The 21,310-nt window shown below is 45.7% G+C and overlaps 1 protein-coding gene across 9 annotated transcripts in view; it reads right to left on the reverse strand.

Moving 5' to 3' along the window:
* The window catches only part of LOC142828014 (uncharacterized), a 96,906-nt gene that overhangs the window by 26,623 nt on the left and 48,973 nt on the right, over nucleotides 1-21,310 (reverse strand). The window lies entirely within an intron of this gene.

Genomic DNA, 21,310 nt, shown 5'->3' on the forward strand with positions numbered 1-21,310 from the left:
GAAACTAGGTACACTTGGAACCTGAGAGACAGGTAAGGAACCTGCTCAGAACAATACAGCTTTCTGCAATGTGGCCTTAACTCACTTCAAGTGAAACTAGATTAAAAGACCAGCATTATCTAGGATAACATTTGCATAAATCATCAGGGGTATGTCTACACTACAGCGCTAATTCGAACTAAGCTAATTCGAACACGTCTAGAACTAAAAACTAGTTCGAATTAGCGTTTTGCTAATTCGAACTAGCATGTCCACATTAAGTGGACCCTGAACCGGGCTTAAGGATGGCCGGAAGCAGTGCCGGCAGGGCATCAGAGGAGGACTTAGAGCATGGAGATGCTGTCTCAGGCTAGCCGAGGGCTGCGCTTAAAGGGTCCCGACCCCCAACCCGGACAGACAGTTCTCAGGGGTGCCTCGCTTGAAAACCAGTCCTGGCTTGGAGTGCACGGAGTACCCACACTGGGCACATCACACCACTCGGCCATCAGCCGGCTGCACTTGCTGCAGACTGCCATCCGGGGAGAGGGGGCAATTGGGGGGCTGCAGGAGAGCTTCCACCCCCAGAAGCCCGCAGAACCAGCCCAGTCCTCCCCATCGGGGGCTCGTACCCCATTCCTCCCTCACCTCCTTCCACTTACCCTTCCATAGCCCCTTTTCTTGATGTACAAAATAAAGGACAATTGTGTTCAAAAATGGAATCTGTCTTTATTGAACAAAACTGGGGGAGACTGGGAAAAAGAGGTGGGAGAGGGGAAGAGAGAGGCTGGGAGAGGGGAGGGCAACTACAATGATCAGGGGTTGGGAACAGGTCCCATATGAAGAGAGGCTAAAGAGACTGGGACTTTTCAGCTTAGAAAAGAGGAGACGGAGGGGGGACAGGATAGAGGTCTCTAAAAGCAGGAGTTGGGTGGAGACAGTGCATACAGAAAAGTTCTTCATTAGTTCCCATAAAGAAGGACTAGAGGACACCAAAGGAAAGGAATGGGTAGCAGGCTTCAAACTAGTAACAGAAAGTTGTTCTTCACAAAGCAAAGAGTCAACCTGTGGAACTCCTTGCTACAGGAGGCTGTGAAGGCTACAACTAGAACAGAGTTTAAAGGGACGTGAGATCAAGTCATGGAGGTTGGGTCCATGGAGTGCTATTAGCCAGGGGGTAGGAGTGGTGTCCCTGGCCAAGGTTTGTGGAAGGCTGGAGAGGGATGGCACGAGACAAATGGCTTGGTCACTGTCTTCGGTCCATCCCCTCCAGGGTCCCTATGGTTGGCCGCTGTCGGCAGACATGCTACTGGGCTAGATGGACCTTTGGTCTGACCCAGTACGGCCATTGTAAGCTCAGGGCTCAGGGTCGGGGGTCTCAGTGGACCCCCTTGATTTTCATGCACACCTGCTCCTGGGTGGCCAGGCTGGCAGCTCTCCTGCCCTAGATGGCCACTTTCCTGTGCCTAGTGCGGAGATCGTGGACGAGGTCCACGATGTCAGCACTAGCCTAGGCGGGTGCCCGCCTCTTGCGGTCCCGGGCAAGCTCCCGGGAACCGCCAGCCTGGTCCCGGGAAGAGGGGGAGGGCTGGGGGGCATCGGGTGGCTGGCTCGATCCGTGCCAGGTGCAGGGTCTGCTGGCTGGGTGCTGGCAGGCATGCACCTGGCACGGGCACCGTAGCCAGCCCGTGCCCCTTTAAGGAGTCTGGGGCCGGGAGGGGGGCAGACGAGTTTCCCTGGCGTTGGCCAGAGTGGCCACCAGGGAAACCTGGGGAGGGCTAGCCTCCCACTAGTTCGAATTAAGGGTCTACACAGCCCTTAATTCGAAATAGTAAATTCGAACTAGGCTTAATCCTCGTGGAATGAGGATTACCTAGTTCGAACTAAGCGCTCCATTAGTTCGAATTAAGTTCGAACTAGCGGAGGGCTAGTGTAGCGCCTATGAAAGTTAGTTCGAACTAACGTCCGTTAGTTCGAACTAACTTTGTAGTGTAGACATACCCCAGTTTCATTCCTTTCTATGTAGTCATCATTTTTGTATCCAGTTCTCAGTGTAAAGTTGCTATGCATTTTCAACCATGGATTTGCTCAGCTGAATATACTAATGCCTCCTTTTAAAATAATTTAAAAGATATTGTATCGTACAACAGTAAGACTGAACTTTATTGTAGTTGGTGGATATTTAAAGAGATTCCTAAATGTAGGATCTTTTAAAATTATTTGGGGTTGTATAATGATAAATCCACACATGTACCTGATATTACTTCATATTAGAATTTTGCTTCATTTCAGACAAGACTGTGAAGGTTAGGTCAAATTCTGTCCTTTCACTGATGTTGCTCTGGAGGAGTAAATGTTGAAGATAGTGGAGTTACTATTCCAGATTTACACTGATTTAACTGAGAACAGAATTTGGCCTCTCAGCTTTGGTTCATGGCCCTTTTTATATAGTTTCCACTGCTATGATTAAACTATATGAAGAACTTTTGCTGCAAGTACAGGTTGACCCTCTTTAGTCCAGCAACATCGGGACCTGACCAGTTCTGAATGAGAGAATTTTCCGGACCACGGGAGGTCAATATTGTCTAGTAGCATGATCAACACTTGCACTGATTACCGGGCTGTTAGAGGACATTTAGGGGTAAATTAGAGCTACATAACAGCGCAGAACATTGAGAGCTAGGACTAGTATCTGTGAACAAACTTTATGGGACTGTGGGAAACGTGGCCACACCCATGAAAAGTGGACATCCAGCTAACTAAAATCATGCTGGTCAACAGATGTTTCAGGACCAGAAAGTTCTGGACTAGAGAGGTTCAACCTGCATGAATATATATGTTGTTCTGATCTAGGAAAACAAGAATACAACTTCCCTAGGAGTGTGTCTACACTGCTGAGTTTTTTTCAGAAAAACAACCATTTTTCTGAAAAAACTCCAGTTACATCCACACTACAGTTGCATACTTTCAAAAAAATTTGAAAGAACAGAGGTTTTTTTTTGGACATTTCTACGAGGAAGAAGCCTTTTTCTGAAAGCGCTCTTTCGGAAAAAGGCATGTGTGGATGGGGAAGAGGGAGTTCTTTTGAAAGAAGAGGAAAGAGGAAAAAGCACAGGTGCCCTGATGGCTACTCCATCCATAGTAATCACAGCTTAAATGTGAGATAGCGTCCATTCACTGTGGACGCTATCTTTTGAAAAAGCAGATCACTTTTTCGATACACTTTTGTTGTGTAGACACTCTGTTTCAGAAAAAGTTTTTTTGGAAGATCTCTTCCAGAAAAGCTTCTTCTGAAAGAAGTCTGCAGTCTAGACATAGCCTAGAACAGTTCTTTTACATCCATCATGAAACTCTGAGGATCCCACTGTCAGTTTAGCTCTTGAATCTGTATCAAAAACTCTCCCAACCTGAGTATGGATTCCTTGGGAACTCATCAGTGCCATTCCAGAATGGCCAAGAGGGGTTCAGTTTTGAGTTGGTAATTCCCTGGCATGTAATTTGGCATGTAGCCGAAAGGAGTGAGACCACAAACTTGGGAATTAGACATAGATCACTTAAATGACAATACTGTGTGAGCACTTAGTGAACCGAGCATTGCAAATCACTCTGCAGAAGCAGAATAATCACACATTCTTGAGTATAGATGAGATATTCTTGGTTTGGAAGAGATGTAACATTCAATATATTAAACTGATTTCTGAAATATTCAAGAAACAAAATCTGCAATTCCTGGCAAGTCAAGAGCATCACCTACTGTGCTGCTTGGTAGGCAGAAACTCTCAGCTTCAATTTGCACTTCTCTCACCTTAAGAACATGAAAGACAACACTCTTGATTTTGCCAAGAAAAATATAGAAAACTGTTAATTGGCTTTTATGTGATTACACATTAATTCATGATTGAGAAGCAGGGATGTGTGTGAACACTGAGATGGCAACATTTTCAGGTGACAAAGTAATTTAGATTACTCAACCTAAAGAAGCCTATAAAAGACTAAGGAACATCAGAAGAGTCTAGCAAAGCTTGATGAATGAACAGCATTGCAGCAGATGAAGCTCAGCCTGAGGAAATGACACTGACAGCAAGGTAATGCACAGTGCATGAGTAGTTCAAGTTATTCCTTCTGAGAACTGCAGCTTGGTCATCAGTTAACTATTATCATTTAGGTAAAAGATTTGGATGCAATTGTAGATCATTCACTGAAGACCTCCTTTTCAGTGTCAGCAGCATTCACAAAGCAACAAAAATATAAAAATAATAGGATAAAGTGAAAATATTAAAATGCCATTATGTCAATATATACCCTCACTTTGAATACTGTGTTTAGTTCTTATAATCAGATCTCAAAGAACAAGAAGAAGAAATCCCCAAACCCCAGAAAATAGAAAATCAGGAGTTCAACAGTACACAGCAAAAATGACTAGAGGCATACGAAGACTTCCATACGCAGAACTATTTGGAGGAGACGAGAATTTGATTAGGTTTACACAATAAATGGCACAAGAAAGGTAAACCAGGTTTCTACATACTTTTATCATAATACAAGTTTAAGGCAATATATTACTTTTTATGGTAGAAAATTGCCTTTTGCTAAAAAAAACTCTCACTTATTTGTGGAACTCATAAATTGGCAGAATTTTAAAATTGGATAGTCTTTTATATGGATTACAACATTCATGGTTATAGGACAAAAAGGTTATAAGGGATATGAACTCTGATGGTTCCGTGTCTATATCAACCCCTAACTGCCTGGGATTAAGAAGAAACTTCCTCTCAGGACAGATTATTTCATGGTTGGCCATTAGGGAGATATCTGCACCATCTCAAGCAGGTGGTATTGGCTAGAACTAGTATACTTACTTTGAGGCTCTGCAGATTTGAGCCAGTACCCTATTACTCACTACTAATGTATTGGGGATGAAAGCATGAGAGCTACATTCATGCAAACGGGGGTTTCAACTTTTTAGTGCATGCACAACATGCCTCAGATGGCATATCAACATTCATCACTGAATGTTATTGGTTGGTTGGATCATTAGCTTTCCCAGCTTGAGCTGGGTACTAATGGGGAGTTCCACGTGAATGCTGATCCTTGCCTCTTGATGTTTCAGCTGATAGCTGAATCTTGCCTAAATGATAATTAACTGTGCCACTGAGGTCAGCATTTTTCAGAACTGGCTTCACACAAACCAGAAATGATTTTTTAAAATTGGTATAATTCAAATGGTATAATTACAGTTGTATCACAATTCAGAGTCTATATTTTCTTTCATATTACTTAAGTGGCATTTCTGTCCCGACTACAGCACACATGTGCATGCACACACACAATTTGCACAGTAATACTAGGCACTGTATCATAGCATACAAATGTTGATTTTCAAAGGCTTGTAAGTTCTCTGTGCCTTAAACCCAACTCCGCTCTCAGATTCCCTGATACCAGTTCTATACTTGCCAGCTTACTGGCAGCTGCAGTATGAAACAATTTCATTATTTCCTCACACTGACTACAATAGATGAGTGGAGGAAGGGTGGTGGTGTCCCCTCCACTGCTGGGTGTTCCTATTTGAAGTTCAAAGCCCGTTACATGGCAGCTGACTGGGACGTTTTCCAAAATTTACAGGAGGCTGGGTAAGAGTCCAAAAAAAGCAAGGAGTGTCCCAACAGAAAGAGAGATCTGACAAGTATGTATGCTTGAAATATACCCCTCCTCACTCAGAATCATCATTTCCTTAAACAATACCTTGCTCTTATAAAAGAGTATTTACTAGATTTCCAGTGTACTTGACTCAGTCAGCCTAGTCAAAAGCCCTGTGAAGAATAGCTGAACAATAATTTCACCTTTTACATTACAGTACTTCTATCTTTGTCTTCCAACCTTGGTGTTGCCAATAACCACAGCTGATTTGTTCTAAAACCTTGATCCTGGAGCTCTTAGTAATTCCTCTAAAGTGGGGTTATTTACATGAGTTAGAACAACTCATCTGAGAATAAATATTAGGAACTAAATTTCTTCCTGAAATGTTTGCAACATTGTAGTCCCAAATCCAACTTCCCACTCTGTCCAGATGCTGCTCTCACATTCAAGTTCAATTTCCTGAAGTTTTTGGTTTGGCTTATTTTTGCTCAATCCCTCAATTTTCTTTTACTTTATTTCTCTGGCTCTAGAGCTTATGAAAGAATTTCTGTATTCAGACTTTTTTGCAGAACTCCTAAACTGCAAAACTAATGTATATCTCACAGTTGAAAGTGCTGATCTGTGAATTTGGGAGAGTATATTTATCCAACCATTCTTAGCATTAATACAGAGGGGCTTACAGAGGTGAATTAAAATGATTTAAAAAAATAAAAATGTGAGAATCCCAAATTCACATATAGGTTGTGTCTAGACTGGCCAGTTTTTCCGGAAAATCAGCCACTTTTCCGGAAAAACTTGCCAGCTGTCTACACTGGCCGCTTGAATTTCCACAAAAGCACCGACGATCTCATGTAAGATTGTCAGTGTTCTTGCGGAAGTACTATGCTGCTCCCGTTCGGGCAAAAGTCCTTTTGCGCAAAAGGGCCAGTGTAGACAGCTCAGATTTGTTTTCCGCAAAAAAGCCCTGATCGCGAAAATGGCAATCGGGGCTTTTTTGCGGAAAAGCGTGTCTAGATTGGCATGGATGCTTTTCCGCAAAAAGTGCTTTTGCGGAAAAGCATCTGTGCCAATCTAGACGCTCTGTTCCAAAAATGCTTTTAACGGAAAACTTTACCGTTAAAAGCATTTCCAGAAAATCATGCCAGTCTAGACACAGCCATACTGTGCAGACTTATTAATTACATAAATATTTTAAAACTAGTTCCTCCTACACTTCACAGACAAGACCAGAGTTTAGGCCCTTACTAATCTGCATTTCACATCCACAGTGGCTATAAGCAATACTTAAATGCAGAAGGCAGTCTGTTCCTGATTTGCTTTATATATTAGAGACCCAGATCAGGGACTGCGGTTTCAATGTGTCAGGCATTATGCACCTATGATGAGAAAATTGTCCCTGCTCTAGAGAGATTACAGATATTTAATGATACCAAATGTAGCAGAAAAAAAGTCACAAAAGTCTGGGAATCTGAATCTGAATTCATGTCTTGAGGTAAAAAGCCTGCAAATTTATCTCTAAATTATAATACTGACTTACCTAGAGCTTTTCCTCACAAATAATACTGTATCAGATAGTCTGAAATGAGTCAGTGACCACCTAGCATTCCACAGATGTCCCTTTGCATACTCAGTCTACCGTAGGAATACAAAACTTTATAGCACCAGGGGGAAAAAGCTAAGGGCAGGTCTATGGACCCAGAAGGTGAGCTTAAGATATGCAACTCTAGCTACCTAAATAACATAGCCGGAGTTGAGATACCTTAAGCTGAGCATGGTGCCATCTTCACAGTGGGAAACTGACTCGAGCAAATGCTCACATTGGCTTCCCTTACTCCTCACGACTGCAAGAAGTACCAGTACTGAGTGAGGGCACCCTCAGTGTTCAATTCAGTAGGTCTTTACTAGACCTACTAAATCAAATGCCAGAAGTTTGATCTCCAGCACTGTATATGGAGATGTGGCCTAAGACCTTTTTGCTCCAAAAGCTATCCCTTACTACAGGGGTGGGCAATAATTTTTGCCCAGGGGCCACTTCAAAAATTTTTGAAGTAGCACTGGATCACCCCAGAAGGGATGGGGCATAAACAGGAAGGGGTGGGGAAGCCCCTTTACCCCCCCTTCCCACTAGGTACCCATGCTCTGGAAGAGGCTTGGCATGCTCCCCCACCCTCAGACAATCAGCACCTGGGGGCGGGGGAGCACCCAAAGCCTCCTCCTACCCTGTGAGGAGCATGTGGCACTGTGAAGTGCCGTGGGCTACTCGCAGGGCCGGGGCAGGGAGAAGGAAGCTTCACACAGTTCCCCCTGCCCCAAGGCCCTGATTGGCCTGGGATGGGGGAGCATGCAAAGCCTCCTCTGCCCTCCTCTCCCCGCCCATGCGAGCAGCACACTGCACTTCCAAGCACCGCATGCTACTCACAGGGCAGGAGGAGGCTTCACATGCTCTCCCACCCCCAGCCAATTAAGGTCTGGGGGCAGGGGAACAGCAGGGCCTCCACGGGCCAGATCCACCCACTTAGCAGGCTGGATCCTTTTGCCCACCCCTACCTTACTATTTGAACTAAAGGCAAATCTCCACTAGTTATTAGTACTATTTGGCCTCCAACAGAGTTGGGCAGCTCTAATTCTATCCACTAGAAGAGAGTTGTATACCTACCTGTATTCAGTACATTCCTTGCTTGAAAATATACCCAACCACTTTACTGGTTCCTTAGCTAAAATTCCATTAGTGGCTGTTGCTAGAACTCCTCCTTATTACCTCAAGTGCTCAGAGAAAAATATGACTCCTCATTAAGGATGTAAAAATACTATTCACACTTTCTTGAGCTAGCTTTTTTAGTCAAGTGTTGAGGCACAATGGCTCCTGGTCATTCTTTTAACAAGTTTCCCACACTTACTGCACAGGAAGGGGGAAGACTTACCCCATTATTTTTGCGGCAGTTATAGTATTTCACATAAGTTATTTTTGACAAAGATTTTTGAAGATATTTTGTCTTAGGATAGATTTGTACTGCTTTATATCTATCAACTTTATTATGAATCATGTAAATGTTTCCTTTGAAGCCACGGATATAGCATAAGTGTTTGGGATCTTTCGAATTGCCAGTGCTTAACATGTATTTGATAGCATTTCCTTTGGAACTTTAGATTTCTGAGTCATTATTGAGATCCAATTCCTGCATTCCTCCACATCCAAAACTCTCAGGAAAGTTAGGATCTGGCTAAACTTTGTCCTAATTATTCCCCATGTTTTGACCATCTTTGTCCTAGTTACTTTCCTATTTTTCACCACCTATTTAAAGTCTGATTCAGCACTTTCCTAAAAAAAGTGCCAGCAGCCCTGCACATAAAAAATCCTATAGTAACAAACCAGAATATGCAATTACACACATACTGCAGAGAAGAATGTATTTTGCTAAGGAAACATTTTATTATAAGCAGGGTATTGTTTTCCACCTAATGTCATACAAGACTCCAGGGTCTTCAAGAATACTTAAAAGTTTTGCTGTTTTAACTGTGTTTGTATAATTAAAACAGTAAACCCTGCCCAGTCCCTCGCAGCATGGATGCAGCTGTCATTTAATATACTGGTGATACATATTTTCTAGGTGAATCAGCCATGGTAGTGATGCAAAATATTTTCTAAGTGTAAACCTTTGGCCGGTAACAGTCGGCAACCAGAAGGGCCGGGTTCAATGTCTGGAGGGCAGATGGTCCCTCCAACAAGGTGACTAAAACTGGCTCAAGCCCCAACCCAGTAAACTGGGAAAATTCCAACCTACCTGCTAGGTGCCTTTAGAGGCAATTCTTCCCCTCTCGCAAGCACTGAGTCAGAGATAGAAACAGTCTGTTTAATCAGAGTAGGCAAGTATTAACCCACAAGACTACACATAAACAGTGAAAAACCCATAACACGAACAACCTGTGAGCAAGGTACCATCCCCAGTGTCTGCAGGGTGAAGTCTTTTTCCTAGAGGTCTTTAGTCCAACCCTGCTTCAAATGCCCCCAGTTACAGCTCTGTCCAGTCAGTGCAGACCCAGACACATCACCTTGATGACTTCCCTCATAGAGCCTGATGTGATGACACTTGTGTGATGCCCCTGCTGCCCGCCGGTCGTTCCTGCCAGCCGCTTGGCTGGCCGCCTGCTGCCGTTCCTACCGGCTGCCCACCGGTCGTTCCCGTCAGCTGCTCTGCTGGAAGGCATGAGGTGCGTAGTTCTAGGGATGGGTGTTCCATGACCTCCACTCCCAAAAGAAGACGACGGTGGGTGGTGGTCGGGGACTCCCTCCTAAGAGGGACTGAGCGATCCATCTGCCATCCGGACCTGGAATCTCGAGAAGTATGCTGCTTACCGGGAGCTCAAATTCAGGATGTGACTGAGAGGCTTACCAAACTGATCAAACCTTCGGATTGCTACCCCTTCTTGCTTCTCCACATGGGAACTAACAATACAGCCAAGAATGACCGTGAGCAGGTTACTGCGGATTATGTAGCGCTGGGAAGAAAGATCCAAGAATTGGGAACGCAAGTGGTTGAAGGGAAAGGACTGGGCAGGGATCGTCAAATTGAGGAAGTAAATGCGTGGTTGCGCAGGTGCTGTTGCAGAGAGGGCTTCGGTTTCTTTGACCATGGAACTCTGTTCCTGGCACAAGGACTGTTAGGAAGAGATGGGATCCACCTAACCAAGAGAGGAAGGAGCATCTTTGCAGGCAGGCTTGCAAACCTAGTGAGGAGGGCTTTAAACTAGGTTCGTTGGGGGACGGTGACCAAAACCCTGAGGGGAGTGGGAAAGTTGGATACTGGGAAGAAATGCAAAGAGGAACAAGCAAGAAAGGAGGACCCCTGATTTGAATGGAGAAGATAGGGCAATCAACTGGCTATCTGAGGTGTTTGTACACTAATGCGAGATGCCTGGGCAACAAACAGGGAGAACTGGAGGCCCTGGCCCAGTCCAAGAAATATGATTTAATTGGGATAACAGAGACTTGGTGGGATGACTCGCATGACTAGAGCACTGTCACGGAAGGGTATAGACTGTTCAGGAAGAACAGGCAGGGGAGAAAAGGAGGAGGAGTTGCACTATACATAAGAGAGCACTATGATTGCTCTGAACTCCAGTCTATAGAGGGAGAAAAACCTGTTGAGAGTCTATGGGTTAAGTTTAGAGGTGCAAACAACAGCAGTAATATTGTGGTTGGTGTCTACTATAGGCTACCGGATCAGGTGGATGAGGTAGATGAGGCTTTCTTCAGACAACTGAGAGAAGCTTCCAGATTGCAGGCCCTGGTTCTCGTGGGGGACTTTAATCACCCTGACATCTGTTGGGAAACCAATACGGTAGTACACAGGCAATCAAGGAAGTTTTTGGAGAATGTTGGGGATAACCTCTTGATACAAGTGCTAAAGGATCCGACCATGGGCCGTGCGCAGCTTGAGCTTTTGCTCACAAACAGGGAGGAACTAATAGGGGAAGCAGAGGTGGGTGACAACCTGGGAAGCACTAATCATGAGATGGTAGATTTCAGGATCCTGACCAAAGGAAGAAAAGAGAGTAGTAAAATATACACCTTGGACTTCAGAAAAGCAGATTTTGACTCCCTCAAAGACCTGATGGGCAGAATCTCCTGGGATGCTAACATGAAGGGGAAAGGAGTCCAGGACAGCTGGCAGTATTTTAAAGAAGCTTTATTGAAGGCACAGAAAGAAACCATCCCAATGTGTAGAAAGAGATACAAACATGGTAGGAGATCAGATTGGCTTACAGGGGAAATCCCTGGTGAACTTAAGCACAAAAAGGAAGCTTACAAAAAGTGGAAACGCGGACAAATGACCAGGGAGGGATTTAAATGTATAGCTCAAAAATGCTGGGGGGTTATCAGGAAGGCAAAAGCACAATTGGAATTGCGACTGGCAAAGGATGTGAAGGATAACAATAAAGCTATGTCTATACTCGTGGCTTCTTGTACAAGTACGGCCGTTCTTGCGCAAGAATCTGCAGAGCGTCCACACTACCCGCCCGCTCTTGTGCAAGTAAATTTACAGTACGGCGTGGTAAGAGAGGGCTCCTTGCGCAAGAGCTATGCTCTTTTTTAACAAGTGTAAGCCCTCTTGCGCAGGAGTTCTTGTGCAAGAAGACAGTGTGGACGCTTGGCAGGGATTTCTTGCACAAGAAAGCCCTATGGCTAAAATGGCCATTAGAGCTTTCTTGCGCAAGAGAGCGTCCACACTGCCATGGGTGCTCTTGCGCAAAAGCACAGCTCGCACATGTTCTTGTGCAAGAAGCCACCAGTGTAGACATAGCCAAAAGGTTTCTACAGGCATGTTAACATGAAGAAGGTGATCAGAAAGGCTGTGGGGCCCCTACTGGATGAAGGAGGTAAACTAGTTACAGATTATGTGTGGAAAGCTGAAGTACTCAATGCTTTCTTTGCCTCTGTATTCACGGACAAGGTCGGCTCCCGGACTAATGCACTAAGTGACGCAAGATGGGATGAAGATGGACAGCCCTTGGTGGGGAAAGAACAATGGTCTCAAGTAGTGGTGGGAGAGGTCCAGGTTGGATATTAGGAAAAACTATTTCACTAGGGCTATGTCTACACTGGCATGATCTTGCGGAAGAAATCTTTTGCGGAAGAGTTCTTGTGCAAAAACTCTTTCAGAAGACAGTGTCTACACTGCCATGTGCGTTTGTGCAAGAGATGTGCTTTTGCACAAGAGCATCCATGCCAGTATAGATGCTCTCTTGCGCAAGAAAGCTCTGAGGGTCATTTTAACCATAGGGCTTTCTTGCACAAGAAATTCATGTTGCCTGTCTACACTGGCCTCTTGCGCAAGAACAGTTGCACAAGAGAGCTTATTCCTGAGTGGGAGCATCAGAGTTCTGGCACAAGAAGCACTGATTTCATACATTAGAACGTCAGTGTACTTGCGCAAGAACTCGCACCAATGTAGACACAGCCTAGGAGAGTGGTGAAGCATAGGAATGAACAAGTTACTCACCCTGTGTAGTAATGGTGGTTCTTCGAGATGTGCCCCGTGGGTGCTCCACTCTAGGTGTCAAGTCCATCCTGGCGCCGCTGGTCGGAAGATTTCAGAGCCATCTTTGGCTGGTCTGTGCATGCCCCCTACAGTGCGCGGCTTTCGCGCCTTTGATCACGAGCGCAGACCGGCCCCCCTGCCAGTTCCTCTCACTGCTCGGTCCCTGAAATGATAAATCAAAGGGAGAGACCCAGGGCGGGGAGGAGGGTGGGTCATGGAGCACCCCCGGGGCACATCTCGAAGAACCACCATTACTACACAGGGTGAGTAACTTGTTCTTCTTCTTCGAGTGGCCCCGTGGGTGCTCCACTCTAGGTGACTGTATAGCAGTAACTGGAATACCAGTGCTCCGGGTCAATTAATTATTGCCTGTAAAAGACAGGACTGCGGAAGCCACCGCGTGGTCCGACGCCCATCGTGCACTATGGCATAGTATCTCATAAAAGAAGTACTTGAAGCCCATGTAGCGGCTCTACAAATATCTGCTAGGGGAACTCCTCTGGCAAAGGCCGTAAAAGTTGCTACTGCCCTAGTCGAATGTGCCCGTGGATAAGAGTGCAACGGTCTGTTATGAATAGAGTGGCACGTGGTTATGCAGAGGGAGATAAGCTTAGCTATGCATTGAGTTGAAAGCGCCTGCCCTTTGAATTGCTGTGCTGTTGATACCAAAAGTTTATCTGTTCGGCGCCACTGTCTGATTCTGTCTATGTAGAAGGCAAGGGTACGTCTAACATCCAGTGTATGAAGCATAGCCTCCTTATTTGAGGCATGCGGCTTTGGATAAAAAGAAGGAAATACAGTCGGTTCGTCAATGTGAAACGATGAGGAGACCTTGGGAGTGAACGCCAGGTGCAATCGTAGCATCACTGCTTCTTTTGAAAACAATGTGAATGGGGGAGTCGACGACATCGCTCCTAACTCACTGACTCTGCGCGCTGACGTAATTGCAAGCAGGAAAGCGGTCTTCATAGTTAGCATCTGCAGTGCTATGGATGCCAGTGGTTCAAAGGGGGGAAACATAAGCGTTTTGAGTACTAAATCCAAATTCCACGATGGTGGAGGAGGTCTCCGAGGTGGACTTACATTATTCAGACCCTTGAGGAATCGCTTGGTGGTCGGGTGTGAAAACAATGAGAAACCCTGTATCGGACAATGGAAAGCACTGATGGCCAATAGATGAACTCGAAGGGATGCCAACGAAAGTTTTGAAATCCGCAAGTGAAGCATGTACTCGAGGACCTGGTGTAACGGAGCAGACAGCGGTCGGACGTTGTTTTGGAGACACCAAGATGAATATCTGTGCCATTTAGCGAGGTAAGTACGTCTTGTCAAATCTTTTCTACTGTGAATCAGAATGGACTTGACCTGCTGTGAGCAAAGGTTCTCATCTCGTTCGAGCCAGTCAGGAGCCACGCTGTCAGATGTATCATCTCTAGCTTGGGATGTAGAAGAGAACCCCGTTCTTGAGAGAGAAGGTTCTGGTGTAAAGGCAGAGGCCACGGAGGCCGTAGAGACATCCTGTGCAAGAACGGATACCAAGCTTGTCTGGGCCAGGCCGGTGCTATCAGTATCACCGTTGCTGCCTCCGTTCTGATCTTCTCCAGTGTTCTGGGAATGAGAGCTATCGGAGGAAATGCGTACAGTAGTGATCTTTTCCAGTTGGTTAGTAGTGCATTGCCTAGGGATCCCTTGCTGATCCCTGCTCTGGAACAGAAAAGGCGACTCTTCTTGTTGGAGGCCATTGCAAACATCTACCAGGGGCGTATCGCATCTGCTGAAGACGTCTTGAATCACATACTGCCTTATCTCCCACTCGTGGTCGATGGGAAAGCGTCTGCTTAGGGAGTTGGCAATGACATTGGCTATGCCAGGTAAGTAGGATGCTGCTATAATGATATTGTTCTTATGCACCAGTTCCAACACCATACCGCTTCTGTGCATAGGGAACGTGACTTTGCTCCACCTTGTCTGTTTAGGTAATACATCACCGCCACGTTGTCTGTAAGCACTCTGACTGTCTTGCCTCTCAGGTGAGGGAGGAAGTGCTTGCATGCCAGGAATATTGCACGTAACTCCAGTCTGTTGATATGTAGACGCCTCTCGGCAGGAGACCAGCGACCCTGTATGCGTTCGTCGCCCATGTTTGCACCTCATCTGATGAGGGAGGCATCCGACGTCAGCTGTACTGACGGAATCGGTCTGTGAAAAGGCATTCCCACCAAAATGTTTGATGCCTTGGTCCACCAGCGCAGAGACACGTGAATGTGGAGCGGAGGAGAAACTTGCTTGTGAATATCATGTCTTCCTGGAACATACACAGTTGACAGCCAGTGTTGCAGGTTTCTGAGGTGGAGGTGTGCGTGGGGAACAACAAACGTGGCTGCAGCCATGTGGCCCAGAAGACGCAGACAGTATGTACTGAGACAACTGGGCTATTGCTAAGTAGACTGACCAAGTCCTTTATTGCCTGGAATCTGTCCTTCGGTAGATAGGCTCTTGCCATCCTTGAGTCGAGAACTGCCCCTATGAATTGTATGTTCTGTGTTGGAGTGAGGGTCGATTTCGACTCGTTTACAATCAGTCCAAGAGAGTTGAACACTCGTCTGACGGTTGTGACCATGAGGGACGTTTCTTCCTGAGACGTACCTTTTATCAAACAGTCGTCCAGATAAGGGAATATGATGACTCGCAGTCGCCCGAGGTGCGCAGCAACAATGGCGAGGGTCTTTGAAAATACCCGTGGAGCAGAAGCCAGTCCGAATGGGAGGACACGATATTGGAAATGCTCGACCTTTATGACAAAATGCAGGAATCGTCTGTGTGCAGGATATATTGCTATATGAAAATAAGCGTCCTGTAGGTCGAGAGCCGCGAACCAATCGTTGTTGTCCAGAGTTGGGATGATCGTAGTGAGCGTCACCATTTTGAATCGCTGTTTTCAAAGGTAGTGATTCAACTGGCGCAGATCCAGAATAGGTCTCCATCCCCCCGTTTTCTTTTGCGTTAGGAAATAACGCAAATAGAACCCTTTTCTTCTGAAGCCCTCTGGGACCTTCTCTATCGCTCCGATGGATACTAGGCGATAAGCCTCTTGTTGCAGAAGGTCCTCGTGCGATGGGTTCCTGAAAAGGAACGGGGATGGTGGGGTGGTAGGAGGGAGGGATGTGAATGGGATGGTGAGACCGTATCTTATCACCTCCAATACCCATTTGTCTGATGTTACAGCAACCCATTGATGGTAATAGGGTTGCAGTCTGTGATGAAAAATGGACTTGGCATCTCTGGCAACGACTGGAGTGTTCAGCGCGCCCTCGACATGGAAGTCAAACCTGCTGTTTGGGCATCCCAGCATTGTTCACTCTAGCCGGGTGAGGACATCTACGCTGTGGCCTCTGTTTAGAATGACCTTTATCATAAGGATGGTTTTGCTGTCTCCGGAATTGATAGTCATAACGTTTTTGGAACGGAAAATATCATCTGTGGCAGAAAGGTGGGACGTACATTCCGAGAGTACGTAAGGTTGTTCGCGAGTCCTTCCCTGTATGGAGTACGTCATCCATGCATTTTTTCTGCAAAGAGCTTAATCCTATCAAATGGGAGATCCTTCACCTTGGATTGTAGCTCTCTGGGTACTGCGGCCATTGTTAACCATGAGGCCCTTCACATGGACACTGCCGTAGCTACTGTTCGCGCTGCTGTGTCAGCCATGTCACTGGCAATCTGCAGACCTGCTCTGGCACACGCATAACCCTCTTGAATTATCTCACGGAGGAGAATCCTATCGGCCTCGGAGATTCATTGTGCAATTTCCGTCAATCTTGCAATGTTATCGAAGCTATGATTGGACAAGAGCACCGCATAATTAGCGATACGCAGGAGAAGTGTGGATGAAGAATACACTTTCCGTCCAAAAATGTCTAGCTTTTTTGCATCCTTGTCAGCTGCTGAATTTCTGACCTGTGGGCTCTTTGCTCTCTGCAAGGCTGCCTCCACCACCAGTGAATTGGGCTAGGGGTGCGTGAACAGGAACTCTCCCCCTTTGGCTGCTATGAAATATCTTTTCTCAGTCCTTTTACACGATGGGGTAACTGAAGTCAGCGTGTTCCAGATCTCTGAAGCCGACGCTAGAATTGCCTCGTTTAGCGGTAAGGCCACTCTGGACTGATGCCTAGGGTGCAAATTCTTCCACAACTTATGTTGTTTCGCCTGCACATCCATTAGTTGAACTTCTTGAGACTGTGCCACCCTCTTGAATAGGTCTTGGAATTCACGGGCATCGTCCGGTGGTAAAGGATCCGCCACGAAAACTGCGTCATCTGGGGAGGACGATTGAACATCCCCAAGGGAAGCTGCAGGCGTGTGCTCATCCGTATCCGAAATTTGACGCTCCTCTGGATCAGAAAGGACTGATACTGAGAGGGCCGTGGGAAGGGGCGGCTTTGGTGACTGAGGTCTTTGATATTCTGGAGCATGTGGTGAAGATCGTCTGTGATAAGACTGATGGCAACAACAAGAGTAGGAATGGGAGTGTGATCTGCCCTTCCTCATAGGGGCATGATAACTCCTGTGAGCATGATAATCATAGTCAGGAGATGATCTCCTTGATGCATATCAAGGATAGACCCGACGCCTAGAATGGAGCACCCACGGGGCCACTCGAAGAAGAAGGGTTACCTAGGGAAGTAGTGGAATCTCCAGACCTAACGGTGTTTAACTCTTGACTTGACAAAGCCCTGGCTGGGTTGATTTAGTTGGGATTGGTCCTGCCTAGAGCAGGGGGCTGGACTTGATGACCTTCTGAGTCTTTTCCAGCTCTATGGTTCTATGATTCTATCTGCCACTGCACTTACTGGCTTCCCGCCAGTCACTCCTCCCAGCCGCTCCAGTGGCTGCAATGGGGCTGGCTCCAGGCTAAACCAGTGACTTCAGCTTTTAGTGATTTTAACTTTTTAGCCACCACCTAGGCTAGCAAAAGATTTCAGCTTCCACTGGACTAGCAAAAAGACTTCTGATGGAGTCTTTAGGTCTATCCTTAAAACAAGGGGGAAAGAGTCTTACAGTCAGTCTTACAGTTCACACCTGGCAGGCATGAAGCAGGCTGGCTCAAACCCTTCTGCCCCCAACTCAGTTCACTCAATTCTGGAATGGAGCTTCCATCAACTTCAGAAAGAATTCTGGAATGGGAAGTCTTGTTCATCTGAGACCTCTTACAATGATGGTGTCTCTCCTGCAAGCACTGGTGTTATATTTTACTTTTCTCACATTTAGTAACATGATTTGTGCTAGCATGATTTGTGACCCCCACAACAGCCCAAATTAAATACAATACATCACATTCCATTCTAACAATTGATCCTCCATCAGCCCTGGCTGAATTGGATTTACATAGCCACACCCTGGATTCCTTCCCCATCCTGGCATGAGCTGTATTTACATATGAATGATTAACAATTAATTATCTTGCAGAGCTAAACCATTTGAGTGAGCATACCCACCCCCAGGGCAGCTCTCTCCTGTTAGCTGGATGATAGCAAGCAGTAGTTCAGCCCCTGCTTATATAAGTATGAAGATGATGCAAAGGATAAAAGATATAAATACTTACAAACAGCACAAACTACAGAAAAAAACCAAGACAGTTTAAGTACTGAACCAAATAAGGACAATTATATTTGGATGATGGTAAATGTAAATAAATGTAGGCGCAAATGAGGCAAAACAGATATGAAAGGGAGAAGCTACAGACACAGCATATTGATTTGAAAATAGATTTGATATCCCTGTAAATGAACCTGTACCCCACCATGTTGCTTCATTAAAGAATGCAAACACAATGCTGAGATATTACGTTGCAGCAGAGTGAAGAAAGATCAAAAGATGAATTGGCTAAATCAAGCACAGGAAGGTGTTTTTTTTCTGTAAATGCAGTATTTTAATCTCAGCTAGAATATGGCATGTGGAATAAGGATGTCAGATAGCGATTAATTTAATAATCATATAACCACATCAAATTTTAGCAGTTACATGATTATTCAGTAGTTCCAAGGGACAGGGCTGGCAGCCACTGCACTTCATGCTCCGCTCTCAGGCTAAGGCTAGACTACAGCCATTTTTCTGACAAAACCTGAGTTACGTCCACACTGCAAGCACATTCTTTCAACAGTAAATCGAAAGAACAAAGGGCTTTTTGCACAATTAGTAATCCTCATTCTATGAAGAAGAAGCCTTTTTGCGAAAGAGCTCTTTTACAAAGAGGCGTGTGGATGGAGAGAAGGGTTTTTTTGTACAAGAAGAGGACTCTAGGGAAAAGCACAGGTGCCCAGGTGCCCACTCCATACAAGCTAATCACAACTCTATAGTTCCTGTCTCCTGGCCCCTCTTAAAGTTGCAGGCCACCTGAACAAGCCTTATGGCAGGAAGTCGGACAGAGAGCAGCAGTTCACTGCGTGGCTCTCCCTGCCACAGCCATGTCTGCCCCTGAAGCCCCCCCATGACCTCCTTGACCCTCGCAGGGAGCAGCCCCAGGTGTCCCAGGACCCACCCAGGGGAACCAAGAGGCGCACCCCATCCTGGACAGGCCCAGAGCTCGTGTCCCTCCTCGAGCTGTGGGGCAAGGAGGAGACTTTACAAGATCCCCAAGCCAAGCGGCAGAATGCCGATATTTATGGCCGAATGGCCATCTCCCTGGCGGAGTGCGGACACCCACCCCGGACCATGGAACAGGTCCGGAGTAAAGTAAAAGAGCTCTGCCAGGGGTATATTCGGGCCACTGAGGCCAGCTCCCACTCAAGGGCAGGACCTCATATCTACCCCTACTACAGGGAGCTGCACCACATCCTCGGGGGAACGAGTGGGAGCTGGGAATCATCTGATCCGGCTCGCACCGAGTCCCTCCTGCTGCACTTCTGATTTTTAAATGTATTAAGAGCTGGCATGTTCTTAATACATTTTTAAAAGCAGAGGCGCAGTGTCTGGGACTGGGTGCGAGCCTGAAATCAGCTGATTCCCGGCTCACACCTGGTCCCTGCTACCCACGTGCCTTCCCTGCCCTCTGCAGAGACAGTGCTGGGAAGAACCAGCTTTTAAGCCAGCTCCCCCAAGGACGAGCTTCTGCTCCCTCTCTTGCTGCCTCAGACAGAGATAGCAAGGCAGGGGGAAGCAACTAATCAAGGGACTTGTTGACTATCCGATAAGCTTTTGCTTATCAGATAGTCAACTAATTCCTTACATCCCTACTGCTGGTTGCACACAACATTGACTATAAGAACCGTGCACTTCCTCTACATCCACTCTATCCCAGAAACCATCCTGGTTATGACAATTTTGCATACACCTAAGATGAAGGAGGGCCACTCATGCAGCCCACTCATTAGCCTAGGTTGCTCATTGATCGCTTAAACCCTTTGGAAACAAAGAGATGGAGAAGAAATAGAGTGTAACATATTGGAATTAGTCAGCAAGTCACGATAGACTGAATACTGAATCTCCTTTGAATATTACAGATATACATCATCCTAATATTAATACAGCTGGCACTCTTGAAAATGCCGGTAGTCTATGGGTTAAAATGTTAAAGACTGGGGCTAGCTGCCCATACTTTTGGCCTCTAGTTTTATGAATGTAATACCCCCAAATACGAACATGATGATTAAGCCTCAGAGCAGCAACTGCAATCCAAGATGAGTAAGCAGTAACCAGCTGACACATTTCCAATTCAGAAACATCCTGAAACATAAATTAACAACACATATGGAACAAAAATTTTTCTTCTTCAGCGATTCGGCTTTTTTCTTCTTATTTTGTATACAGAGAACTAAGTCTGCTGTGAACAATTTGACAATCTCAGGAATATGTTTCTGAAAGGTCAATCAAGGACCTGTGCTTTGTGATATTTATAATCATAATACATCACCTAAAACAGTTCCATTCGACCAGGTGATCTGTAATTCACCTCTGGGTGTTAGCACAGCATGGTAGTGCTATTTTTATGCACTAACTACACTAAGAGCAGCATGTTACTGTGGATTTTTTTAATGACTCAGAAATCAAAGGGATCAATTTCAAAACAAAATTAATTTGCTGCAAGAAGGTTCAGCATTAAAGGCTAAGTAAATCTGAGATCTGAAATAATCCACACTCTTAAAGAACCCTGTTTGTGAAGGGATAGCCTGCCCCCCACCTCAGGGCTGGGGGTAGCTAATGAGCTGTTCTGGGTCTGTAGTGCTCTAACAAGGTACACCTACAAGGCTTGTTCAGCCTGGTGGAGGAGGAATTTAAAAGGGAAAATTCCCTTTAGAAAGGGGTGGTGCACAAGGCGAAGGCTGATTTACCCAGAGACTGAGGGTAACAAAGGCAGTCCAGCTATGCAGGAGACAGCTGTGGGACATGCCACTCCTGGAGTCAACCCAGCTGTTAGCAAAACAATATGCCCCAATGGAAAAAGGGCAGGGAGATTAAACTCTACAAAAGGACAATAGACTTTAAGGGTGTGTCTACACAGCACACTCAACTCGAAATAAGATACGCAATTTGTGCTATGCAAATTGCGTATCTAATTTCAAATCTACTTTGAAATAGCTTATTATGAAATTTGGCATGTCTACAGAGTGCCAAATTTTGAAATAACATGCTATTATGAGACATCCCTTAACCTTCATGGA

This window comes from Pelodiscus sinensis, chromosome 3 (assembly GCF_052426305.1).
Source record: "Pelodiscus sinensis isolate ZL-2025 chromosome 3, ASM5242630v1, whole genome shotgun sequence".
NCBI classification, from domain to species: Eukaryota; Metazoa; Chordata; order Testudines; family Trionychidae; genus Pelodiscus; species Pelodiscus sinensis.